The sequence below is a fragment of the Rattus rattus genome, chromosome 10 (genome assembly GCF_011064425.1).
Source record: "Rattus rattus isolate New Zealand chromosome 10, Rrattus_CSIRO_v1, whole genome shotgun sequence".
Taxonomy (NCBI): domain Eukaryota; kingdom Metazoa; phylum Chordata; class Mammalia; order Rodentia; family Muridae; genus Rattus; species Rattus rattus.
Window position 1 is genome coordinate 22,598,967 of NC_046163.1, and position 22,467 is coordinate 22,621,433.

Sequence of the window (22,467 nt, forward strand, 5' to 3'; positions counted from 1 at the left end):
TCTCTGAATTTTGTGGGAATGTGATTATAATACAGATGTCCCATTTCAGGCCATCTACACTATGCACCCTCTTATTCTTTGCACAGTGATCAACTCTATCTTTTTGTATAAATTGTTATCTGTGGCAAAGAGTAGCTTTTCTAGTGAGGGGAGCTCCACTCATCTAGTGATCTAGAATGATATTAATGTAGGCTTCATCTCATAGTTTTTGTTTTATTAAGGTATATTCCTTCTAGCTCTTTATTATCTAATACGTTTTTGTATGAACACATGTGGAAGTTTTTTTAAAATACCTAAACACTTTGCAAAGAAATACAGGCAACTGAGTAAACCAGGATAGAGGTAGGCCTTACCAGAGAAGAGCATAATCACCAATTAGTTTTTCGGTGCCAAATATTCAGCTGCTCTAATATACATAACATATAACATTGCATGCACTCAAAAGGTTATATTTAGGAATATATGTGCACATACAAAGACATATATCATACAAAAGCATTTGATAAAAAAAAGAGGTCTTGAATTTAAAGAAGCGTGTGGATGTATATTTGGTATAGAGTTTGGAGAGACAAAAGGGGAGGAAGAAATGTGGTCAATAAAATTCAGCAGGATCCAGCATTTTGCTGAATTAAGAAGCACACTGTAATGACAAATACAGACACTACTTCAGAGTAAAAGGTTGGAAAAATGCTTTTCAAGCAAATGTTCCCATGAAACAAGTAAGAGTCGCCATTCAAATACTTAGTAAAACACTTTCAACCAAAATTTATCAAGAGATAGGGAAAGACACTTAATATTCATCAAAGGAAAAATCCAACAAGATGAACCCTCAATTCTAAACATATATGTTCCTAATGCAAGGCCATCCACATTTGTAAAATAAACTGTACTAAAGTACAAAAGACACATTGAAACTCACACAGTAATACTGGAAGACTTCAACACCCCACTCTCATCAATAGGAAACAGAAACTAAATATAGACACCTTGAAGCTAACAGCAGTTATCAACCAAATAAATTTAAAATATATCTATAGAACATTTCACCCGAAAACAAAAGAATATGCCTTCTTCTCAGCACCTCATGGTACCTTCTCCAAAACTGACCATATAATCAGTCACAGAAGAAAAGCCTCAAGAGATCCAAGAAGATGGATATAATCCCATCCATTCTATCAGATCACGAGGGACTAAGACTGTTCTTCAAAAACAACAGAAAGCTCACATACTCATGGAAACTGAACAAATCTCTTCTCAATTATAACTTGGTCAGGGAAGAAAGAAAAAATGAAATTAGACTTTCTAGAATATAAAGAAAATGAAGAAACAACATACCTAAACTTACGGCACACAATAAAAGCCATGCTAAAAGAAAATTCATAGCACCGAGAGCCTTCACAAAGAAATTGGAGAGATCTTACTCTAGCAACTTAACAGCATACCTGAAAGCCCTAGAACAAAAGGAAGCAAAACCACACAAGAGGAATAGACCTCAGGAAATAGTAAAATTCCAGGCTAAAATCAAATAATTATAAACAAAGAGAACAATACAAAGAATCAACAAGACTAAAACCTTTGAGAAAGGCTAGAATGTAAATAAACCCTTAGGCAAATGAAAGGACTCAGAGATGGTATGCAAAAGAACAAAATCAGAAATAAAAAAAGGAGACATAAAAATATAAACCTAGGAAATTCAAAAGATCATCAGATCTTACTACAAAAGCCTATACTGGAAAATCTAGATAAAATGAATGATTTTCTAGACAGATTCCACATACCCAAGTTAAATCAGGATTAGGTAAACTATCTAAATTGTCCCATAAGCCACAAGGACATAGAAGAAGTCATTCAGTCTTCCAAAAGAAAAGCACAGGAACAGATAGTTTTATTGCAGAATTCTCAGACCTTCAAAGAAGATCTAAGACCAATAAAATACTTCACCAACTTTTCCACAAAATAAAAACCAAAGGAACACTATCTAATTTGTTGTATGAAGCCAGTTAAGCTGATACTTAAACAAACTTTACATCAATTTTACTTATGAATATTGATGCAAAGTTATTTAATTAAATTCATGGAAACTGAGTTCAAGGACATATTTTTTTTTTTTTTTTTTGTTTTTTTTTTTTTTTTTCAGTGCTTAGGACCGAACCCAGGGCCTTGGGCTTGCTAGGCAAGTGTCTACCACTGAGCTAAATCCCCAACCCCGCAAGAACACATTAAAAACAGGGATGGTTCAGTGTATTAAAATCTATCAATATAATGTAATCCACTATGTAAACAAACTCAAAGTATTAAAATCACATGATCATCTCATGTGATGTGGAAAAAGCATTTGACAAAATACAACACTGCCTCATATTAAAGCCTTAGAGAGATCAGGAATTCAAGGACCATACCTAAACATAATAAAAGAAATATACATTAAACCAATAACTAATATACCAATAATATACTAATAACCAAACTAAATATAGAGAAACTTGAAGGAATTCCACTAAAATCAAGGACAAGACAAGATTGCCCACTGTCTATTTATTCAATATACTTCTCGAAGTTCTAGATAGAGCAATATGATAACAAAAAGATTTCCAGAGTGATTGTACCAGTTTGCAATTCTCCACAGCCTTGCCAGCATCTGCTGTCACCTGATTTTTTTGATCTTAGCCATTCTGTCTGGTATGAGGTAGAATCTCAGGGATGTTTTGATCCAGCCCCATATGTAGTAGATGATGGCATTGTCTGGCATCAATAAGGAGAAGTTCTTGTTCCTGTGAAGGTTCCTTTTCCTGGTGTAGGGGAATGCCGGATTGTTGAGGTAGGAGTGGGTGGCTGGAAAGAGAAGCACTCTCATAGAAGCAGAGGGAGGGGAATGAGAGAGGGGCTAACCGGGAAAGGGGTAACACCTGAAATGCTAATCCATAGACTATCCAATTAAGAAATGGAATTTTACAGAATAATGATTGTTTTAAGAGTTTTTAAAACATGTTGGCTGAAAAGGCAAGATCTATATTCAACAAAAAGATGACTGGAAATTTATTGCTGTGAAGTCAGAAAACTTTGAATAAGGAATAGCAGCTCCAATACCTACACTTTTACATCTAAAAGATGTATATCGAATAAAAAAAGAAAAGCTTCATGGATTTGTATTCATTGTTAAGCTCAGTGATATGCCAGACAGTTACACATACCCATGGCAGGGGAAGGATGCTGTATATTACCAACCATCCTTTAAAGGAGCCCAAGCAAATATTTCTATATTTACATTTTGCCTGAAATCAAAATATTTCAGTGGCAATAGTTAGGATCTTTAGATTAATGAGATATAAAACAAGAAAAAAATTTCAGGAAAATAAATATAAAAATTTCTCTAAAAATTGACAAATATAATTAACATTTTAAGTAATTCTATCTTAATAAATACTAGCAATATAACAATAATATGACTATTTACCCAGCAATTTCCTAGAAAACTGCTGAAATTCTGGTTTCTTATCACATACATTAATATTTGACTCACTGAAGTATTTCCCACCTAAGTTTAAGTCCTGATTTCTGAAAACACTATACACATTAGACTTGACTAGGAGAAATTAGGGTGGATCTGTTCTAAAATCTTTCACCCTGAAGTTTTATGTTCATAAAACATAAAGGTGCTCTTGATTCCTTGATATGGCATGAATGAGCCACAACAAAGGTATAAAAATGATATAATAGTGTGTGGGAACTGGGATCCAGGAAGAGTTGAGAGAGACAGAGTGATGATCATAGGAAAAAGACTCCAGAAATCAGCATCAAGGATCTAATCTACTACATTGTACAGCAGCAGCATTTTTGACAGCCTTTGGACCAATAGCAAATAGACACAGCTCTAGAGTAGCTAATCATACCATTGGCACTATGAGAGGTGCCATGATGTCAGCACCTGAGACAATTTCTGTAAATGTGGGGAAATAGCCACTTCCCTGTTGGACCCATTCTGAGGTTCTACTAGTTTACTGGAACTCTGTATATTGTGTCATATGGTACCCAGTGGACATGGACACTTGTACTATTAGGGCAGTGTGGAAGCATCCCTCAGCATCTGAGCCCCACCCAGGGGCCATAGTACCTACAACAGTGGCACTTTGTCTTGGCAATAACCAACACTACTCTAATTAAGGCCCACCTAACAGGAAAGAAATGTAGCCAAGTTCTCATCACTAATAGAGTCATAGATCTCAGGAGATCCTATTACCCCATTTTTCTAATCTAATATAATTCCTAGTTGCATTATAAATATTTTCTTTATATATTTTAATATTTCCTTATATTTTATGTATATAAATAAGTATAGATCCATGACATAAAAGAAGTTTCTCTTTGCAACAAATAGACTGCTATAAAAACCCGTAACTGGTAAAAAGTAGAGGACAAGTAATCATCATATGCATAGCCAAAATTGAAAACTGGGCAACACAACCCCTATTTCACTAGGGCTCAATGAACATAATGGAAGAAAAAGCTACAAGAGCTCTAAGATCCAGAGGATATAGATATATAATGTGGAAAAATATGTTCTAGATAATACAGTCATGGATGGGAGATAGAGCTCCCCTAAACAATAAGCAATTAAAGGTTCCTGAAAGAGGTATATATGTCTTCGGTAGAAATGAATCCCTAAATTGATATCCAATTCCAAGTTCTCAGCCCTAAAAGCATATACTTAAAAAAAAATCTTAAATGGACCCAGCACTTATATATTTATCCACCTGTGTGTCTCTTAAAAATTATTAAAATAATTAGAGGCCATAAATTTAAATGGGAGGGGTGAAAGAAAGAAATGGAAAGACTTAGAGTGGAGGTGGGGGTGATAACATTTAATTAAATTTTCAAAATTGTTCTATAATATGTGGAGTGAATCACATTACTCTTAATAATTAAATGAAATTGAATAATAAAAACTCACTGTTAATACAAAAAATAAGGCCCTATGGCATGTTGGATGTTCAATTTTAGAGGTTATGAAGGATACCTCTGCTGCTATCTGCATCAAAGTCTGGCATAGTCCCTCCAAAAGAGGAGCAAAGGCCTTTCTATTACAGTGTAATGTAAGTATACCTGCAATCTTTTCCTAATTCTGCCTGGAAATACAGACTACTTAGCTCTAAAGACTAAAATCACTGTGCCACTTTGCTCCTCTGGACTGTAACTATAGTTTACAAATATTTGCTCAGCTATTTTATTTAGTTTCTGTTATATCAGGTGGTGTATTATATAGGTCAAGGTCATAGAGTCTGGTGTTTGGTTTAAGCTGATGATTGACTCGCTATCATGATACTAAAGTACAAAGTATCTTTTTTGAAAGGCATTTTACTCTCTGAAAATTTTTTTCTCCACAGAATTGGGTATGTTTAGTTATGTTAGAATAATTTCCTCTGTTGGTGAATATCAATCTTATATGTAGGTACCACAAGAATAAATTTAGAGTATCTATATCTTACAGCCCACAACCATCTGTAACTCCAGTTCCAAGAGATCGGATGCCTTCTTCTGTCCCCTATGGGTACTGAACTCAAAGAACATACTCATACTCAAAAATAAAAATAAGAACTAATATAATTTTAACGTTGATTTATTTTAAAAAACACTGTCATAGAGTTTAAAGTCTTAAGGACAACTATTAAAACAGATTGGTACAACTCTGATATTAAGAGATGAGAATACTGATGTGTGAGAATTTATTTTACCTCGAAATGACAAAATTCATAGATTTCTCTGAAGCTTATATTAGAATGATGATAGCTTAGTATTTTTAAACTTAAAATGTGAAAAAACAAAGATGAAAACAATTCTGTCATTTGAGTTGAATTATAGATTTAGGATAATGCACTAAGGTTTATAAGGTTGCATCTTTAAAGTAAAACACACTTTTAAGAAAATATATGAACATGGATTATATTTTTTATTAAGAAAAAGGCTTTGCAGCAGAACTTCATCAACAAAATCCCTTTGCTGAAAGAACTTTGGCCACAGGACATGGGAAAATAAAGTGGGTACTAAATAGTAATTTTGTTCCCAAATGGCTACTTTTTACAGGACATGAAAGTGCTGTGTAGGCGGCTGGTGAAAAATGTCATCAACAGTCTTAACCTGTTTGTGAACCCTGTGAGCTGTAACACAAGTATTGCAAGATATTCCTCCTGAGGGTAATAGTGGCACCAATTTTATGTGAGTAACCAAATACATATATGACTGGGTTTAAAATAATCTGCACAGGAGAAATAAGAATTGTATGTCTTGTACTGTTATTATGGTCATCCATGATTGGGGAGTTCATGGATGCCAGGAGTGAGTCTATTACCATTATTTTCCTATGTGGACATTATATCAAAATAGCCAATACATAAATATCATAACAGTAAATAAATACATTCCCTTACTCACTTGTCACATTTTTTTTTTATCCACTTGAGAGCAATTAACTCCAAAATTTACACTGGTCAAAATGCAGAGAATAAGAATCTGTAGATGAGACATCTGTACCATACCTTTTGCACAAGGCTCAGAGAGAAATTTAAAAGAAGAGACAGAAAAATTTGTCAGAGCCAGAAGTTAGGGAGTACTGAAAGTAAACAGGATCATCTGGAGATATTAGGTTTATGCCACTCATCAGCTCACAACATCTACAGTTGCCTGCCCAAGAGTAAGCCAGCCAACATTCTTCCAAGGCAAATGTTTCAAGTGCTGAGTACCACCCTTTAACTAAGGAGCTTCTATGAAGGAAAAGTTTATTTTCTTTAGAAGTGTGGTTGTCTTACAATTTACAATTGATCACCATTTTATTATGTGGTGCCACAGCCTTGGTCATCACAAACTGAATTCAGTATTGTTTTTATAGGACATGAGTTAGGAGAAGATGGAGGACTTTGGGGTAGATTTCAGTGAAATTAGGAGAAATATGATTTAAATATGAAAATTAATTTTATATATGAAAATCCCAAATAATTAATTAAAATATTACATTGATTTTTAAGACACATTTCAATTATGCTACAAAGTGAACTCTTCATCAAGTCATCATCAGATTTATTTCAGTTTGTCTACTCTCTTTCTGAGAATCAATCTGCTATCACAAAACATATGTATCCAAAAAATTTAATCATTCATGAATGTATTATTATATTAGAAATATAGTTATTCAGAGCCCATCAAATACAATGCAGATTGGTCTAGTAGATTTTAGTTTAAATAATGATTCATTACATGTCTCTAGAAAGTGGAACACTGGCAAAAAATCAAGCTTCAATCTCAAACATCAGCAAGAAGAATTAAAACACAGAAGTTGAGTGTAACTACACACACACAAAAAAGTCCTCATTATGCAAAAACACATTAAGTGTATCTTGATTTAGAAAAGAGAGCAAGCATGTGAAATTAAGCTAATGTGCCTGAGAATAAAAGATATCTTTGCTTTCATATGTTAAGTATATGCTAATTCCAGTGAGCAGATTATTTTCTTTTGATTTTCTCTCACTTAATTTCTTTATTATTGTCCTTTGACACTAGTGCAGTGAAATACAAAATAACTTTCAGTTATGCAGCTCCAAAGTCAAGATGAAATGTCACTATTTGGTTTTTCATTATATTTTCCATTAAATCGTCTTATAAGGCAGAGAATTAATATGCTTTCTCAATGTGATAATGTCGAATTAGGATCGAAATTTCCTAGTTTAATAGTATTTTAAAACTGCACTGTATATTTTCTAAACATTACATTTTTATGAGTTTCCATTAAAATGGTTATGAACATAAAAGACAAGATAATAATCTTTGAAAAATAGTAATGATAGAAGGAGAAGACAACGTCTCATGATATGGAGACATATTCATTTATATGTGCTCTCAGACCCCTCTCCTCACAAAGCTATCCCCAGTGGCCATCTGCAAGAGGCTAGTAGCATGAGGCAGCACCTAATCCTTAAAAACTGGCATGTCTCTTCTTAGAGAATAAGAAGAGTCTCTTCTTATTCACTTGGCAAAGTAACACTGCTATCTTTGAAAATTCTTGTCTGGTTCTGTAATCATTCTCACATAAAAATAGACAATTATACATAATTTCCATTCCTTGGGAAGGCTTAATGATTTTCTTTAGGCATTCTATATATATTTTAGGCATATTAAGGCAGAAACAGAGGAGTGCACACATCCCGAGGCCACAGGATAGACTGCCACCTCTGCACACCTCAGCTCACATCCCTTGTCCAAGGGGAAACTGCAAAGTACCTCTGGACAGAGGGATATAGAAATAGACAGCCACTGGTACCCACAGTTCTGGTCTGTGCCCAGGACAGAACTGATCCGGCAAAATAACTCCCTGTACCCAAATCCCATGGGGGAGAGAGCTGGACCCTCAGAAATGTGGATACTCCGAAGAAGTCAGAGGAGAATACCTTCTGCCCACAGTCCAGACCCAAGAGGGAATCACATAGTGCAAACTGTGCCCCCAGGGTGCAAGGACCTACATGAGCAATTGAGGGCAGGACCCTTTGATTCCTACCCCCTAGAGCTGGAAGAAAGTTTCCAGGATCAAGGACACAGCTGAGAGCAGAGCACCTGTTCTCAGGAAAGGATGAAGGAAAACAGTTCTACAGGAGTGCTGACACAGAGGCCTACAGCAGGGCCAAGTCACTCCCAGAAACAGCAAGACAAGCAAACACAGGAGACAACCCAAAGGCTAGCGGCAAGTCCAGGAACCTAATCAAGAGAATCTAAGATTACATGGCATCATCAGAGCCCAGTACTACCACCAAAGAAAATACTGGATGTCCAAACACACCAGAACAGCAAGATTTAGATTTGAAATCACATTTTTTGATAATGATGGAGGGCTTTAAGAAAGACATAAAAAACTCCCTTAGAGAAATGCAGGAAAGCACAAGTAAACAAGTAGAAGCCCTTAGAGGGGAAACGCAAAAATCAATGAATTACAGGAAAACACAACCAAACAGGTGAAGGAATTGAAAATGGAAAGAGAAACAATAAAGAAAGCACAAAGAGAGACAACCCTAGATATAGGAAACCAAAGGAAGAGACAAGGAGCTACAGACACAAGCATCACTAATAGAATACAAGAGATAGAAGAGAGAATCTCAAGGGCAGAAGATACCGTAGAAAACATACACAACTGTCAAAGATAATGTAAAACACAAAAAGCTCCTAGCCCAAAACATACAGGAAATCCAGGACAAACGAGAAGATCAAACCTAAGGATAATAGGTATAGAAGAAAGTGAAGACTCCCAACTTAAGTGTCCAGTAAATATATTAAAAATATAATAGAAGAAAACTTTCCTAAACTAAAAAAAGAGATGCCCATAAACATACAAGAAGCCTACAGAACTCCAAATAGATTGGACCAGAAGAGAAATTTCTCCTGTCACAAAATAGTTAAAACACCAAATGCACAAAGCAAAGAAAGAATATTAAAAGCAGTAAGGGGAAAAGGTCAACTGACATATAAAGGCAGACCAATAAGAATTACACCAGACTTCTCACCAGAGACTATGAAAGTCAGAAGATCCTGGACAGATGTCATACAAACCCTAAGAAAACACAAATGCCAGCCCAAGTTACTGTATCCAGCAAAACTTTCAATTAACATAGATGGAGAAACCAAGATATTCCAAGACAAACCCAAATTAATGCAATATCTTTCTACAAATCCAGCTGTACAAAGGATAAGAGATGGAAAACTCCAAAACAAGGAGAGAAACTGCACTGAACAGAAAGCAAGAATATAATTTCCTTGCAATGAAACCAAAAGAGGGACAAACAAACATAATTCCATCTCTAACAACGAAAATAACAGGAAGTGACAATCACTATTCCTTAATGTCTCTTAATGTCAATGGACTCAATTCCCCAATAAAAAGACATAGACTGGGGCACTCCTGAGACTGCAGAGTGGGAGAGACCACCAATACTGCCCACCTCTGCCCATATCCCTGGCCCAAGAGGAAACTATATAGGGCCTCTGGAAACTGGAAGATAAGGGAACTCAAGCAGCAGATCCCCTGCAGTCCAGATACCACCCTGATCTGCAGGGACCTGATCAAAAGCTCCCTGTACCCAAATCCCGTGGGAGGGAGAGCTAAACCTTCAGACGGGCAGATATGCCTGGGAAGCCAGAAGAGACTACACTCTGCCCATATTTCTGACTCCAGAGGAAAATACCCAATGCCATCTGGGACCCTGGTGCACAGGGGCCCTGGAAAATGCAGCACAGGCCCTCCTGGTTGCCACTCTCATGTAGAGCTCAAAAGCAGCACCCTCAGGAGCACTATAGCTGCACGGGACCATAGGTAAAACCAACTTTTCTGCTCCAAGCAACCTGCCTGGTGGACTCAGGACACAGGCCCACAGGAACAGTTGAAGACCAGTACAAAGGAAAGACTTCATGCCCGAAAGCAGTATACTCTGTTCCCATAACTGGCTGAAAGAAAATAGGAAAACAGGTCTAGAGCAATCCTGACACACAGACCTATAGGACAGCCTAGCCACTGTCAGAAATAGCAGAACAAGGTAACACCAGAAACAACCTGATGGTGAGAGGCAAGGGCAGGAACCCAAGCAACAAAGAGAAAGACTGCATGGCATCATCAAAGCCCAATTCTCCCACTAAAGCAAACACTGAATATCCAAACACACCAGAAAAGCAAGATCTAGATTTAAAATTATATGTGATCATGACGATGGAGGACTTCAAGAAAGACATAAAGAACTCCCTTAGAGAAATGGAGGAAAACCTAAATAAACAAGTAGAAGCCTATAGAGAAATCACAAAAATCCCTAAAGAATTCCAGGAAAACACAGGCAAACAGGTGAATGAATTAAAAATGGAAATAGAAGTAATAAAGAAAGCACAAAGGGAGACAACCCTGGATATAGAAAACCGAAGGAAGAGACAAGGAGCCGTAGATACAAGCATCACAAACAGAATACAAGAGATAGAAGAGAGAACCTCAGGAGCAGAAGGTTCCATAGAAATCACCACCACAATGGTCAAAGATAATGTAAAACAAAAGAAGCTACTGGTCCAATACATACAGGAAATCCAGGAATTAATGAGAAGATCAAACCTAAGGATAATGGGCATAGAAGAGAGTGAAGACTCCCAGCTAAAAAGACCAGTAAATATTTTCAACAAAATCATAGAAAAAAACTAACCTAAAGAAAGAGATGCCCATAACATACAAGAGGACTACAGAACTCCAAATAGATTGGGCCAGAAAAGAAACTCCTCCCATCACATAATAGTCAAAACACCAAATGCACACAAAAAAAGAAAGAATATTAAAAGCAGTAAGGGAAAAAGGTCAAGTAACATATAAAGACAGACCTATGAGAGTCACACCAGACTTCTCACCAGAGAGTATGAAAGCTAGAAGATCCTGGACAGATGTCATACAGACTCTAAGAGAACACAAATACCAGACCAGGTTACTGTATCCAGCAAAACTCTCAATTAACATATATGGTGAAACCAAGATATTCCATGACAAAATGAAATTTACACAATATCTTTCTACAAATCCAGCCCTATAAAGGATAATAAATGGCAAAGCACAACATAAGGTGGCAAGATACACCCTAGAAAAAGCAAGAAACTAATCATCTTGGCAACAAACCAAAGAGAAGAAAAGCACACAAACACAATCTCACATCCAAATATGAATATAACAGGAAGCAATAATCACTATTCCTTAATATCTATCAACATCAATGGACTCAACTCCCCAATAAAAAGATATAGATTAACAAACTGGATATGCAATGAGAACCCTGTATTCTGCTGCCAACAGGAAACACACCTCAGAGAAAAAGACAGACACTACCTCAGAGTGAAAGGTTGGAAAAAAACTTTCCAAGCAAATAGTTTGAAGAAGCAAGCTGCAGTAGCCATTCTAATATCGAATAAAATTGATTTTCAACTAAAAGTCATCAAAAAAGATGAGGAAGGACACTTCATATTCATCAAAGGAAAAATCCACCAAGATGAACTCTCAAACCTAAATATCTTTACTCCAATTATAAGTGTACCTACATACATAAAAGAAGCCTTACTAAAACTCAAAGCACACATTGCACCTCACACAATAATAGTAGGAGATTTCAACACCCCACACTCATCAATGGACAGATCATGGAAACAGAAATTAAACAGAGACATGGACAGACTAAGAGAAGTCATGAACCAAATGGACTTAACAGATATTTATAGAACATTCTATCCTAAAACAAAAGGATATGCCTTCTCCTTACAACCTCATGGTACTTTCTCCAAAATTGACCTTATAATTGGTCATAAAACAGGCCTCAATAGATACAGAAAGATAGAAATAATCCCATGTGTCCTATCAGACCACCATGGGCTAAAGCTGGTCTTCAAAAATAATAAGGGAAGAACGCCCATATATACACGGAAGTTGAAAAATGGTCTACTCAATGATAACCTGGTCAAGGAAGAAATAAAGAAAGAAACTAAAGACTTCTTAGAATTTAATGAAAATGAAGTTACAACATAACCAAATTTATGGGCCACAATGAAAGCTGTGCAGGGAGGAAAACTCATAGCTCTGAGCGCCTGCAGAAAGAAACAGGAGAGAGCAGATATCAGCAGCTTGACAGCACATCTAAAAGCTCTAGAACAAAAAGAAGCAAATACACCCAGGAGGAGTAGAAGGCAGGAAATAATCAAACTCAGAGCTGAAATCAACCAAGTAGAAACAAAAAGGACCATACAAAGAATCAACAGAACCAACAGTTGGTTCTTTGAGAAAATCAACAAGATAGATAAACCCTTAGCCAGACTAACCAGAGGACACAGAGATTCTGTCCGAATTAACAAAATCAGAAATGAAAAGGGAGATATAACTACAGAATCAGAGGAAATTCAAAAACTCATCAGATACTAATACAAAAGCTTATATTCATCAAAACTTGAAAATCTGCAGGAAATGAACAATTTCCTAGACAGATACCAGGTACTGAAATTAAATCAGGAACAGATAAACCAGTTAAACAACCCCATAACTCCTAAAGAAATAGAAGCAGTCATTAACGGTCACCCAACAAAAAAGAGCCCAGGTCCAGACGGGTTTAGTGCAGAATTCTATCAGACCTTCATAGAAGACCTCAAACCAACACTATCCAAACTATTCCACAAAATTGAAACAGATGGAGCACTACCAAATTCCTTCTACGAAGCCACAAATTACTCTTATACCTAAGCAATACAAAGACCCAACAAAGAAAGAGAATTTGAGACCAATTTCCCTTATGAATATCGACACAAAAATACTCAATAAAATTCTGGTAAACCGAATCCAAGATAATATCAACGCAATCATCCATCATGAACCAGTAGGCTTTATCCTAGGCATGCAGGGATGGTTTAATATATGGAAAACCATCACCGTGATCCATTGTGTAAACAAACTGAAAGATAAAATCAATGTGATCATTTCATTAGATGCTGAGAAGCATTTGAAAAAATTCAACACCCCTTCATGATAAAAGTCCTCGAAAGATCAGGAATTCAAGGCCCATACCTAAACATAGTAAAAGCCATATACAGCAAACCAGTCGCTAACATTAAACTAAATGGAGAGAAACTTGAAGCAATCCCACTAAAATCATGGAATAGACAAGGCTACTCACTCTCTCCCTACTTATTTAATATAGTTCTTGAAGATCTAGCCAGAGTAATCAGACAACAAAAGGAGATCAAAGGGATACAGATTGGAAAAGAAGAAGTCAAAATATCACTATTTGCAGATGATATGATAGCATATTTAAGTGATCCCAAAAGTTCCACAAGAGAACTACTAAACCTGGTAAACACCTTCAGTAAATTGGCTGGGTATAAAATTAACTCAAATAAATCAGGAGCCTTCCTCTACACAAAAGAGAAACAAGTCAAGAAAGAAATTAGGGAAACGACATCCTTCATAATAGACCCAAATAATATAAAGTACCTCGGTGTGACTTTAACCAAGCAAGTGAAAGATCCGTATGTTAAGAAATTCAAGTCTCTGAAGAAAGAAATTGAAGAAGATCTCAAAAGATGGGAAGATCTCTGATGCTCATGGATTGGCAAGATTAATATAGTAAAAATGGCCATTTTACCAAAAGCGATCAACAGTTTCTATGCAATCCCCATCAAAATACCAATCCAATTCTTCAGAGATTTAGAGGGAACAATTTGCAAATTCATCTGGAATAACAAAATACCCAGGATAGCTAGAACTATCCTCAACAATGAAAGGACTTCTGGGGGAATCACTACCCCTGAACTCAAGCAGTATTACAGAGCAATAGTCATAAAAAACTGCATGGTATTGGTACAGAGACAGACAGATAGACTAGTGGAATAGAATTGAAGACCCAGCAATGAATCCACACACCTATGGTCACTTGATTTTTCAAAAAGGAGCCCAAACCATCCAATGGAAAAAAGATAGTATTTTCAGCAAATGGTGCTGGTTCAACTGGAGGTCAACATGTAGAAGAATGCAGATCGAGCCATGCTTATCACCCTCTACAAAGCTTAAGTCCAAGTGGATCAAGGACCTCCATATCAAACCAGATACACTCATACTAATAGAAGAAATAGTGGGGAAGCATCTCAAACACATGGGCACTGGAGAAAATTTCCTGAACAAAACACCAATGGCTTATGCTCTAAGATCAAGAATCGACAAATGGGATCTCATATAACTGCAAAGCTTCTGTAAGGCAAAGGACACAGGTCAAAACAGCAACCAACAGATTGGGACAAGATCTGTACCAATCCTACAACAGACACAGGGCTTGTATCCAAAATATACAAAGAACTCAAGAAGTTAGACCGCAGGGAGACAAATAACCTTATTTAAAAATGGAGTTCAGACCTAAACAAAGAATTCACAGCTGAGGATTGAGGAATGGCTGAGAAACAAATAAAGAAATGTTCAACATCCTTATTCATTAGGGAAATGCAAATCAAAACAACCCTGAGGTTTCACCTCACACCAGTGAGAATGGGTAAGATCAAAAACTCAGGTGACAGCAGATGCTGGCAAGGATGTGGAGAAAGAGGAACACTCCTCCATTGTTGGTGGGATTGCAGACTGGTACAACCATTCTGGAAATCAGTCTGGAGGTTCCTCAGAAAATTGGACATTGAACTACCTGAGGACCCAGCTGTACCTCTCTTGGGCATATACCCTAAAGATGCCCCAACATATAACAAAGACCCAGGCTCCACTATGTTGATAGTAGCCTTATTTATAATAGCCAGAAGCTGGAAAGAACCCAGATGCCCTTCAACAGAGGAATGGATACAGAAAATGTGGTACATCTACACAATGGAATATTATACAGCTATCAAAAACAATGAAATTATGAAATTCATAGGCAAATGGATGGAACTGGAAAATATCATCCTGAATGAGGTATCCAATCACAGAAAAACACACATGGTATTCACTCCTTGATAAGTGGCTATTAGCCCAAATGCTTGAATTACCCTAGATGCACAGAACACAGGAAACTCAAGATGGATGATCAAAATGCGAATTCTTCACTCCTTCTTTAAAAGGGGAACAGGAATACCCTTGGCAGGGAATAGGGAGGCAAAGTTAAAACAGAGGCAGAAGGAACACCCATTCAGAGCCTGCCCCACATGTGGCCCATACATATACAGCCACCCAATTAGATAAGATGGATGGAGCAAAGAAGTGCAGGCTGACCGGCTGTAGATACACAGCCATAGTACAAAAAATACATAGGCAAATGACAGCAGCAAACCACTGAACTTTTCAGAGAACGGAACCCCCGTTGAAGGAATCAGAGAAAGTAGTGGAAGAGCTTGAAGGGGCTTGAGACCCCATATGAACAACCATGCCAACAAACCAGAGCTTCCAGGGACTAAGCCACTACCCAAAGACTATACATTGACTGACCCTGGGCTCCAACCTCATAGGTAGCAATGAATAGCCTAGTAAGAGCAGCAGTGGAAGGGGGAAGCCCTTGGTACTGCTAAGACTGAACCCCAGTGAATGTGATTGTTGGGGGGAGGGGCGTAATGGGGGAGGATGGGGAGGGGAACAACCATAGAGGGGAGGGTTAGGGATGTTGGCCCAGAAACCGGAAAGAGAATGAAAATCTAAATGTAAATAAGAAAACTCAAATCAATAAAGACAAAAAATGGGGTACAGAACTAAACAAAACATTCTCAGCTGAGGATTATCAAACGTCCAAAAAGCACCAAGGAAATGGTCAACATCTGTCAACAAGGGTGCTGAGGGCACCTGGAAGAGAATGGGGGACAAGAGATGTGAAGAAGTACGCCAAGACAGGAGACTAATCAAGGCGACAATTTTGTTTTTTCCCAAGTCTGAATTTATACCATAACAGAGGTAACAGACAGAGGGAGGGAAGTGTGAAACATTTACACAGGCCAAGGACTCAGTATTTGTGTGGCCAGCTGATGTCAATAGGATGTTGGATTTTCAGAAAGGTTACAGGTCATCACATTGGGTATCTTAATGTCAGATGTGTTTCTCAGCAAGGTCACAATTTTATCATATCATTATTCATCCTGACCACCAGATTTACATTAGTCTTCTGCAGCTGGCTTGGGATTTTCCATGAACCCAGTCATACTTCACTCTAACCATAATATTAACATCATTTTTGGAGGGTTTCGAGGGCATCTCTCCCAACATCTCCCCCTTTCTTATAATCAAATGAAAAAGTGACCAAATGGCCATGCTGTCCTGTAATGGGCCCCTCGGGAACTGTGTCTGACTTAAGTTGGAGTGATATTTGTCACATGGCAAAGAGAATCTTATGGCCAGGGTCCATCATGGGATAAAGCAACAGCTAATGGTGGCCCTCCTGTCTTAGGCCCTTGTTTGTGAATATATCACTCTCTTACCCGTCATTGACTGTCCAGCTCACCACGCAGGGGTGATAATTCGTTGATGTTTCAGCAAAGGCATCAGGACAGCAGGCAGAAAAAAATTTGGCCTCATTTGGCTAAAGGACAAAAATGTCCTTGCCTGGGCTAGGAGGAGATGTGTAGGTGAGCTTGGCCCTCATTAAAGGCATCCTCCATAGCTAGCCTATGATAATATACCTGAATAGGTTTTGCTGCTATATTAGCTACCTGTTGTTTAATAAAGCTGGTTAAATTATTAAATGCCCAAGGTCCAGAATATATAACCAAAAGAAGGCATACTAGGGTCTCAACAGAGAGGGAAGCAGGGTGGACAACCAAGGGGAGGTAGAAATACAATTTTGATATCAGCTCTCAGCTTTCTTTCTTCCTCATTTTCTCTTTTCCAAGCCTTCTCTGGCTTTTTTCATGCTCTCTTGAATCATATTCTAAGACACAAGAAGTATCCAAGCAATGCCTTTCTCTTACAAACCAGAATTCAGTGTGATTGCTCAAAGTTGGATAATTAAAGGTAAAAAGCCAATCAGAAATAAGTATACTTGTTAGCATGTATGGTTTATGTAAAAGATGGGCCAGACAATTGTTCTTTCTGATTAACCTCTGACCCTCAAAGACAGTGTGGGTCAAAATTAAAATAGTCAGATACACTTAAAACACTGCTTCATATTTGATAGATGTGTAAGTTTAAAAATTGAATGAATTTATATGATTGTAAATATTTACCATGAAATATCACAGAAGGGATGCCACCAGGCAGGGAATTACAATTTTATCTGATATTAAACATTTTAAATAATTTGGAGAAACCTCAGCATTAAATTATAACCATCAGGAAAAAATTAAAGACATTAATAGGTATCCCGTACATGTTATGTAAGAAATAAGCAAACCCCATGTCAGTACAGTACAGCATCAATGACTGAAAGTTAAAAAATATGTTGCTACATAGAAGGAAAAGATAACATGTTGACTGTCATTGTTAAAATTCCCAAAATAATTCCAATAGACAATTCAATCTGGGTTCCTGCGACAATCATAATTGCATTATCCAAAAAGCCAAATCCTACAAAAGGTATCACATTGTAGAAGAATACATAGCTCAGTTGTCCTGGAGTGTGTGGTAGAGCTTTCAGTTTTTCTTGTATGATGGCAATGATCTCAAAGTGGTGCAGCTCTTTGAGCAAGCAGCTCCTCTTGATGGAATGCAGGCTGTAGACGAAGTCAGGTGTTTGCTTTACTCTTTGTTCAGCGCCTGCCTCCATAGGTTCCTTCTTGGGATGAGTGCCCAGAAGCCAGGGAGTAGGAACATACAGGCTCTTTTAACAACTTTATGGTAAATATTATCCCTGTATTGGCACCTGATTGAAACATTCTAAGTCCGCAAGTATATCCACGTGTCCAATCCTGGTTTCAAACCATGGAGGTAAATTTAATATTTAGGGGAATGCACCATTCCCTTGTTTTAGAATTAGAACCTTCACAATGGGAATCTGGGACATGTATATTAGTAGGATGGGAGGTATTATAAGTCAAACAACACGGTGTATTAGGTGATAAAATTCTTAAGAACATGAGAAAGGGGCCAGGCAAGAAAGCTAGGGGGTGGCCCGTTGAGAACTGGTGGAACAACCAGATCAGGTGACAAGTAGCATTCAGTCACACAGCTAAATGAGGAAGCTTTCTTGGGACAAAAAGGCCCGTGCAAAAACGAGCACAACCTTTGTGCCTATAAAACAGAAAGGGGAGCAGAGAGGCAGATAGAATCTGTTACCGGCTGTCTCTCTGGACGTAGATTCTCCCTTAAGGAGTACCTCCCTTCAGTGTCAGCTCGGTGGCTCTGCCTCTCAAGAGACCCAAACATCACTAGGCTTCCAGTAAGAACTGATAACAAAAAGATGGAGAGATGGTTCGGACCTGGGTGCTAGATGACAAATGACTGACAAAAGAGTTGTTTTGCTTGTCCAAATTAGGGAGGAAGTTTCTTCTAGACTGTCAGACATGCCTGGTGACCTTGAGTCAAGAGACCAGGAGTAAATAGCATTTGAGTCTCTAGAGAGTTGAAGTTAGGCTTCCCCAGGGGGTGTGATCCGATTAAAGCCTCGGCTATCAGAAAACAAGCTATAGTCAAAGATAACTGGTTATAAGGACTCTTTCTGCTGCCATTCCTGAGGCAGGGGTCACAACTGAGTTGGGCTTCCTGCCTCTTTCAACCAATAAAGAGATTGCTAACACTGGAATACTGACCTTTAATAGAACTACAGCCCTCTCCGTGCCTCTGAATTCTAGGACTGCAGTAGTAGCCCTTCACCAAGCTGTCTCACTGGGTTAGAGGGCCATGGAAAAGAAAACATTGATCCTGACCTTGGCCACGGCCTTCAGTTGGAGTAGGCTGAAGAGCCCATGTCAATAGTTTCTCCTTTTATCATCGTAGAGTAAACATAGCCAAAGCCTGTTTCGAATTCTGTCTGGCAAAACAAAGTTACTCACAGTCTGCTGCAGACTCTTTCTGAAACTACTTTAGGGACTACTCTGCCCTCCAACCTGGGGCATTTTGACCACAGGGGCAGGAACTGACTGTTGCAGGGATAGGATCAGAGGCACTCTCTATGTCAAAGATGACTAGTGGGGAAGGTGACTTAATGCTGGAGATCAACTCCTCTCTTGGAATAGGGCCAGCAGATAAGGCAGGTTCCCTCAAAGAACTTCTCTTAATGAACGCTCTCCTTCTATGAACAAGTGTTGAAGGTCTGGTCACTGAAGGCAGCTACTGGAATTTTTTTCAGGGCCCAAAGTCTCATAATAGTCTTTAACATAATCACTAACTATCCACCATCTTTTTGCTGTCAAAGAATCAGCCCTGGCTGGCCTCATCACCTTGAAACTCCTCTCGTACCGGCTCTGCTTGAGCTGCACTGCTGCCCACATGCAACCTGCAGCTTGCTTGCTAGCAGGCCTGTGCACCTGCCACCCTTAGCCCCACATTTCCCTACTCTGTGCTGTCTCTTCTTTAGAAGCTGTGAATGTCTAAGCAATAGGGAGATCCTTTCTTCATGATTCAAGGCAAAGCTTTCAGGTTCTTGTTAATGCCTGCTTCACACAGGGTCACTCACTAACCTGGAGTCCTTCATACACATGTGATGAAGTGTTAACAGTAGCTAGATTGGCAAGGGGAGCAAAGGGAGAGGCATCTTTCCTTGGGGAGGAGACTCAAGAGACAAAGACAAAACTCCATGGCAGAAAACAATTTCTCTCAAGCAAATTATATCCAAGTTAAGCACCAAGAGGACCAAGTAAAAGTCTTTGACAAACAAAACAAACAGTTCCATGATTTCAAACACAGTCATCAGTCCAAGTCCAAAAATGAAACAAAAGTCACAAAGACATGACAATACCACAGAAAACAAACTAGACAAACAAGACCAAGACAAGGCGTCCTAACAAATGCCTGATACTTTTCAATACCTGGCCCAAACTGCAGCTTAACCTTAGCTGCTTCTGGGATGAGGAGGACCATCTGATACCACCTCCCAATGGGAATCTAGAGTGTCCTCTAGATTCCTTTCTCCTCCTAGAATATCCTTTAGGGCCTGTGGCCTGTGACAACTAACACTTCTGCCTGTCACAGACGTAAGCCCTTCACGGGACCCACAACAACCACCGAGGGGACTCTAACCCCTCTCTAGGGGGGACTTGAACCCCCCTCTGAAGGGACTCGAACCCTTCAGACAGCAGACACGGACAACACAAGACAACATGAAACAAAGATGAGACAACATGACACCGAGACAAAACAGAAAGTAACACAGAACACAAAACAGATTTGCTTGAGCTTACCTCCGATCTCCTCACCAATTGTGGTCTGAGAGGAGTGCAGTTCCTGGCTGATGCACCAAAATGTTGTAAGACCCCATTGTGGCCTTACCTCAGGAGCGCCACCCACAGAGCACAGATTGACAAAGTGACTGCTGCAATAACATGAGGGTTTTTTAATCCACGTGCCTGGGGTTGCTCATCCATGCAGGGGGAACTTTTATTCATTACAGAGGGCAAACTTCAGCAACAGGGTTAGCTGGCCCATAAAACAATAACTTACTCTGCACTATCTTTTTGTATCAATTGTTCCCTCCCGGGGGAATCATGGACAAATATTTCTTACAAAGTCTAAGAATTTCTTTAAATCATTTTTCTTAACGCTTTTGCTCCCATCCTGAGTGATTCCCTGAGTCCTGTCACAAAAGCTGACTGTAGAATGCTTGTCCCATCACTCACCACTGAGATCTGCGTCTTCCAGGGCAAACACACCAAGCATCTGAACCAAGGTTAGGCAGTCCATGGTAGCCAAAAGTCGGGGGTTGGGGGGAAGGCTCTGAAGAAGAAGGAAGACAGGACTGTCTATTCACTGGGGATGATGTTCTCCTCCAGGAGACCTCCAAACAGCCCCATGTTGGGCGCCATTTGTCAACGAGGGCACTAAGGGTACCTGGAAGAGAATGGGGACAAGAGACTCAAAGAAGGATGCCAAGACAAGAGTCTGATCAAGGTGACAATTTTATTTTTTCCTAAGTCTGAATTTATACCATAACAGGGGTAACAGAGAGAGGGGGCAAGTTGGAAGCATTTATTCAGTCCAAGGACACTGTATTCATGTGATCAGATGAAGTAAGCAGGATGTTGGCTTTTCAGAAAGGTTACAGGTCATCACATTGGGTATCTTGACGTCAGATGTATTTCTCAGCAAGGTCAGAATTTTATCATATCATTATGCATCCTGGCCACCTGATTTGTATTAGTCTTCTGCAGCTGGCTGGGGATTTTCCATGAACCCAGTCATACTTAACTCTAACCATAATATTAACATCAATAATGGAGGGTTTCAAGCACATCTCGCCCAACACACATCCTTATTCATCAGGGAAATGCAAATCAAAACAACCCTGAGATTCCACCTCACACAAGTCAGAATGGCTAAAACAAAAAACTCACGTGACAGCAGATGCTGGTGGGGATGTGGAGAAAGTTGAACACTCCCCCATTGTTGGTGGGATTGCAAACTGGTACAACCACTCTGGAAATCAGTCTGGAGGTTCCTCAGAAAATTGGACATTGGACTACCTGAGGACCCAGCTATACCTCTCTTGGGCATATACCCAAAAAAAAATGCCCCAACAAATAACAAAGACACATGTTCATAGCAGCCTTATTTATAATAGCCAGAAGCTGGAAAGAACAGATGCCCTTCAACAGTGAAATGGATTGAAAAAATGTGATACATCTACACAATGAAGTACTACTCAGCTATCAAAAACAATGACTTCATGAAATTCATAGGCAGATGGAATGAACTAGAAAAATATCATCCTTAGTGAGGGTACTCAATCACAGAAAAACACATAGTATGCACGCATTGATAAGTGGATATTAGCCAAAATGCTCAAATCACACAAGATGCAATCTACAGACCACAGGAAGCTCAAGAAGGATGAC

General features: G+C 38.6%; 1 pseudogene; it reads right to left on the reverse strand.

The window, feature by feature from the left end:
- The window catches only part of LOC116911600, a 33,143-nt pseudogene extending 11,827 nt beyond the window's left edge, over nt 1–21,316 (reverse strand).
- Nucleotides 21,317–22,467: the final 1,151 nt, after the last annotated feature.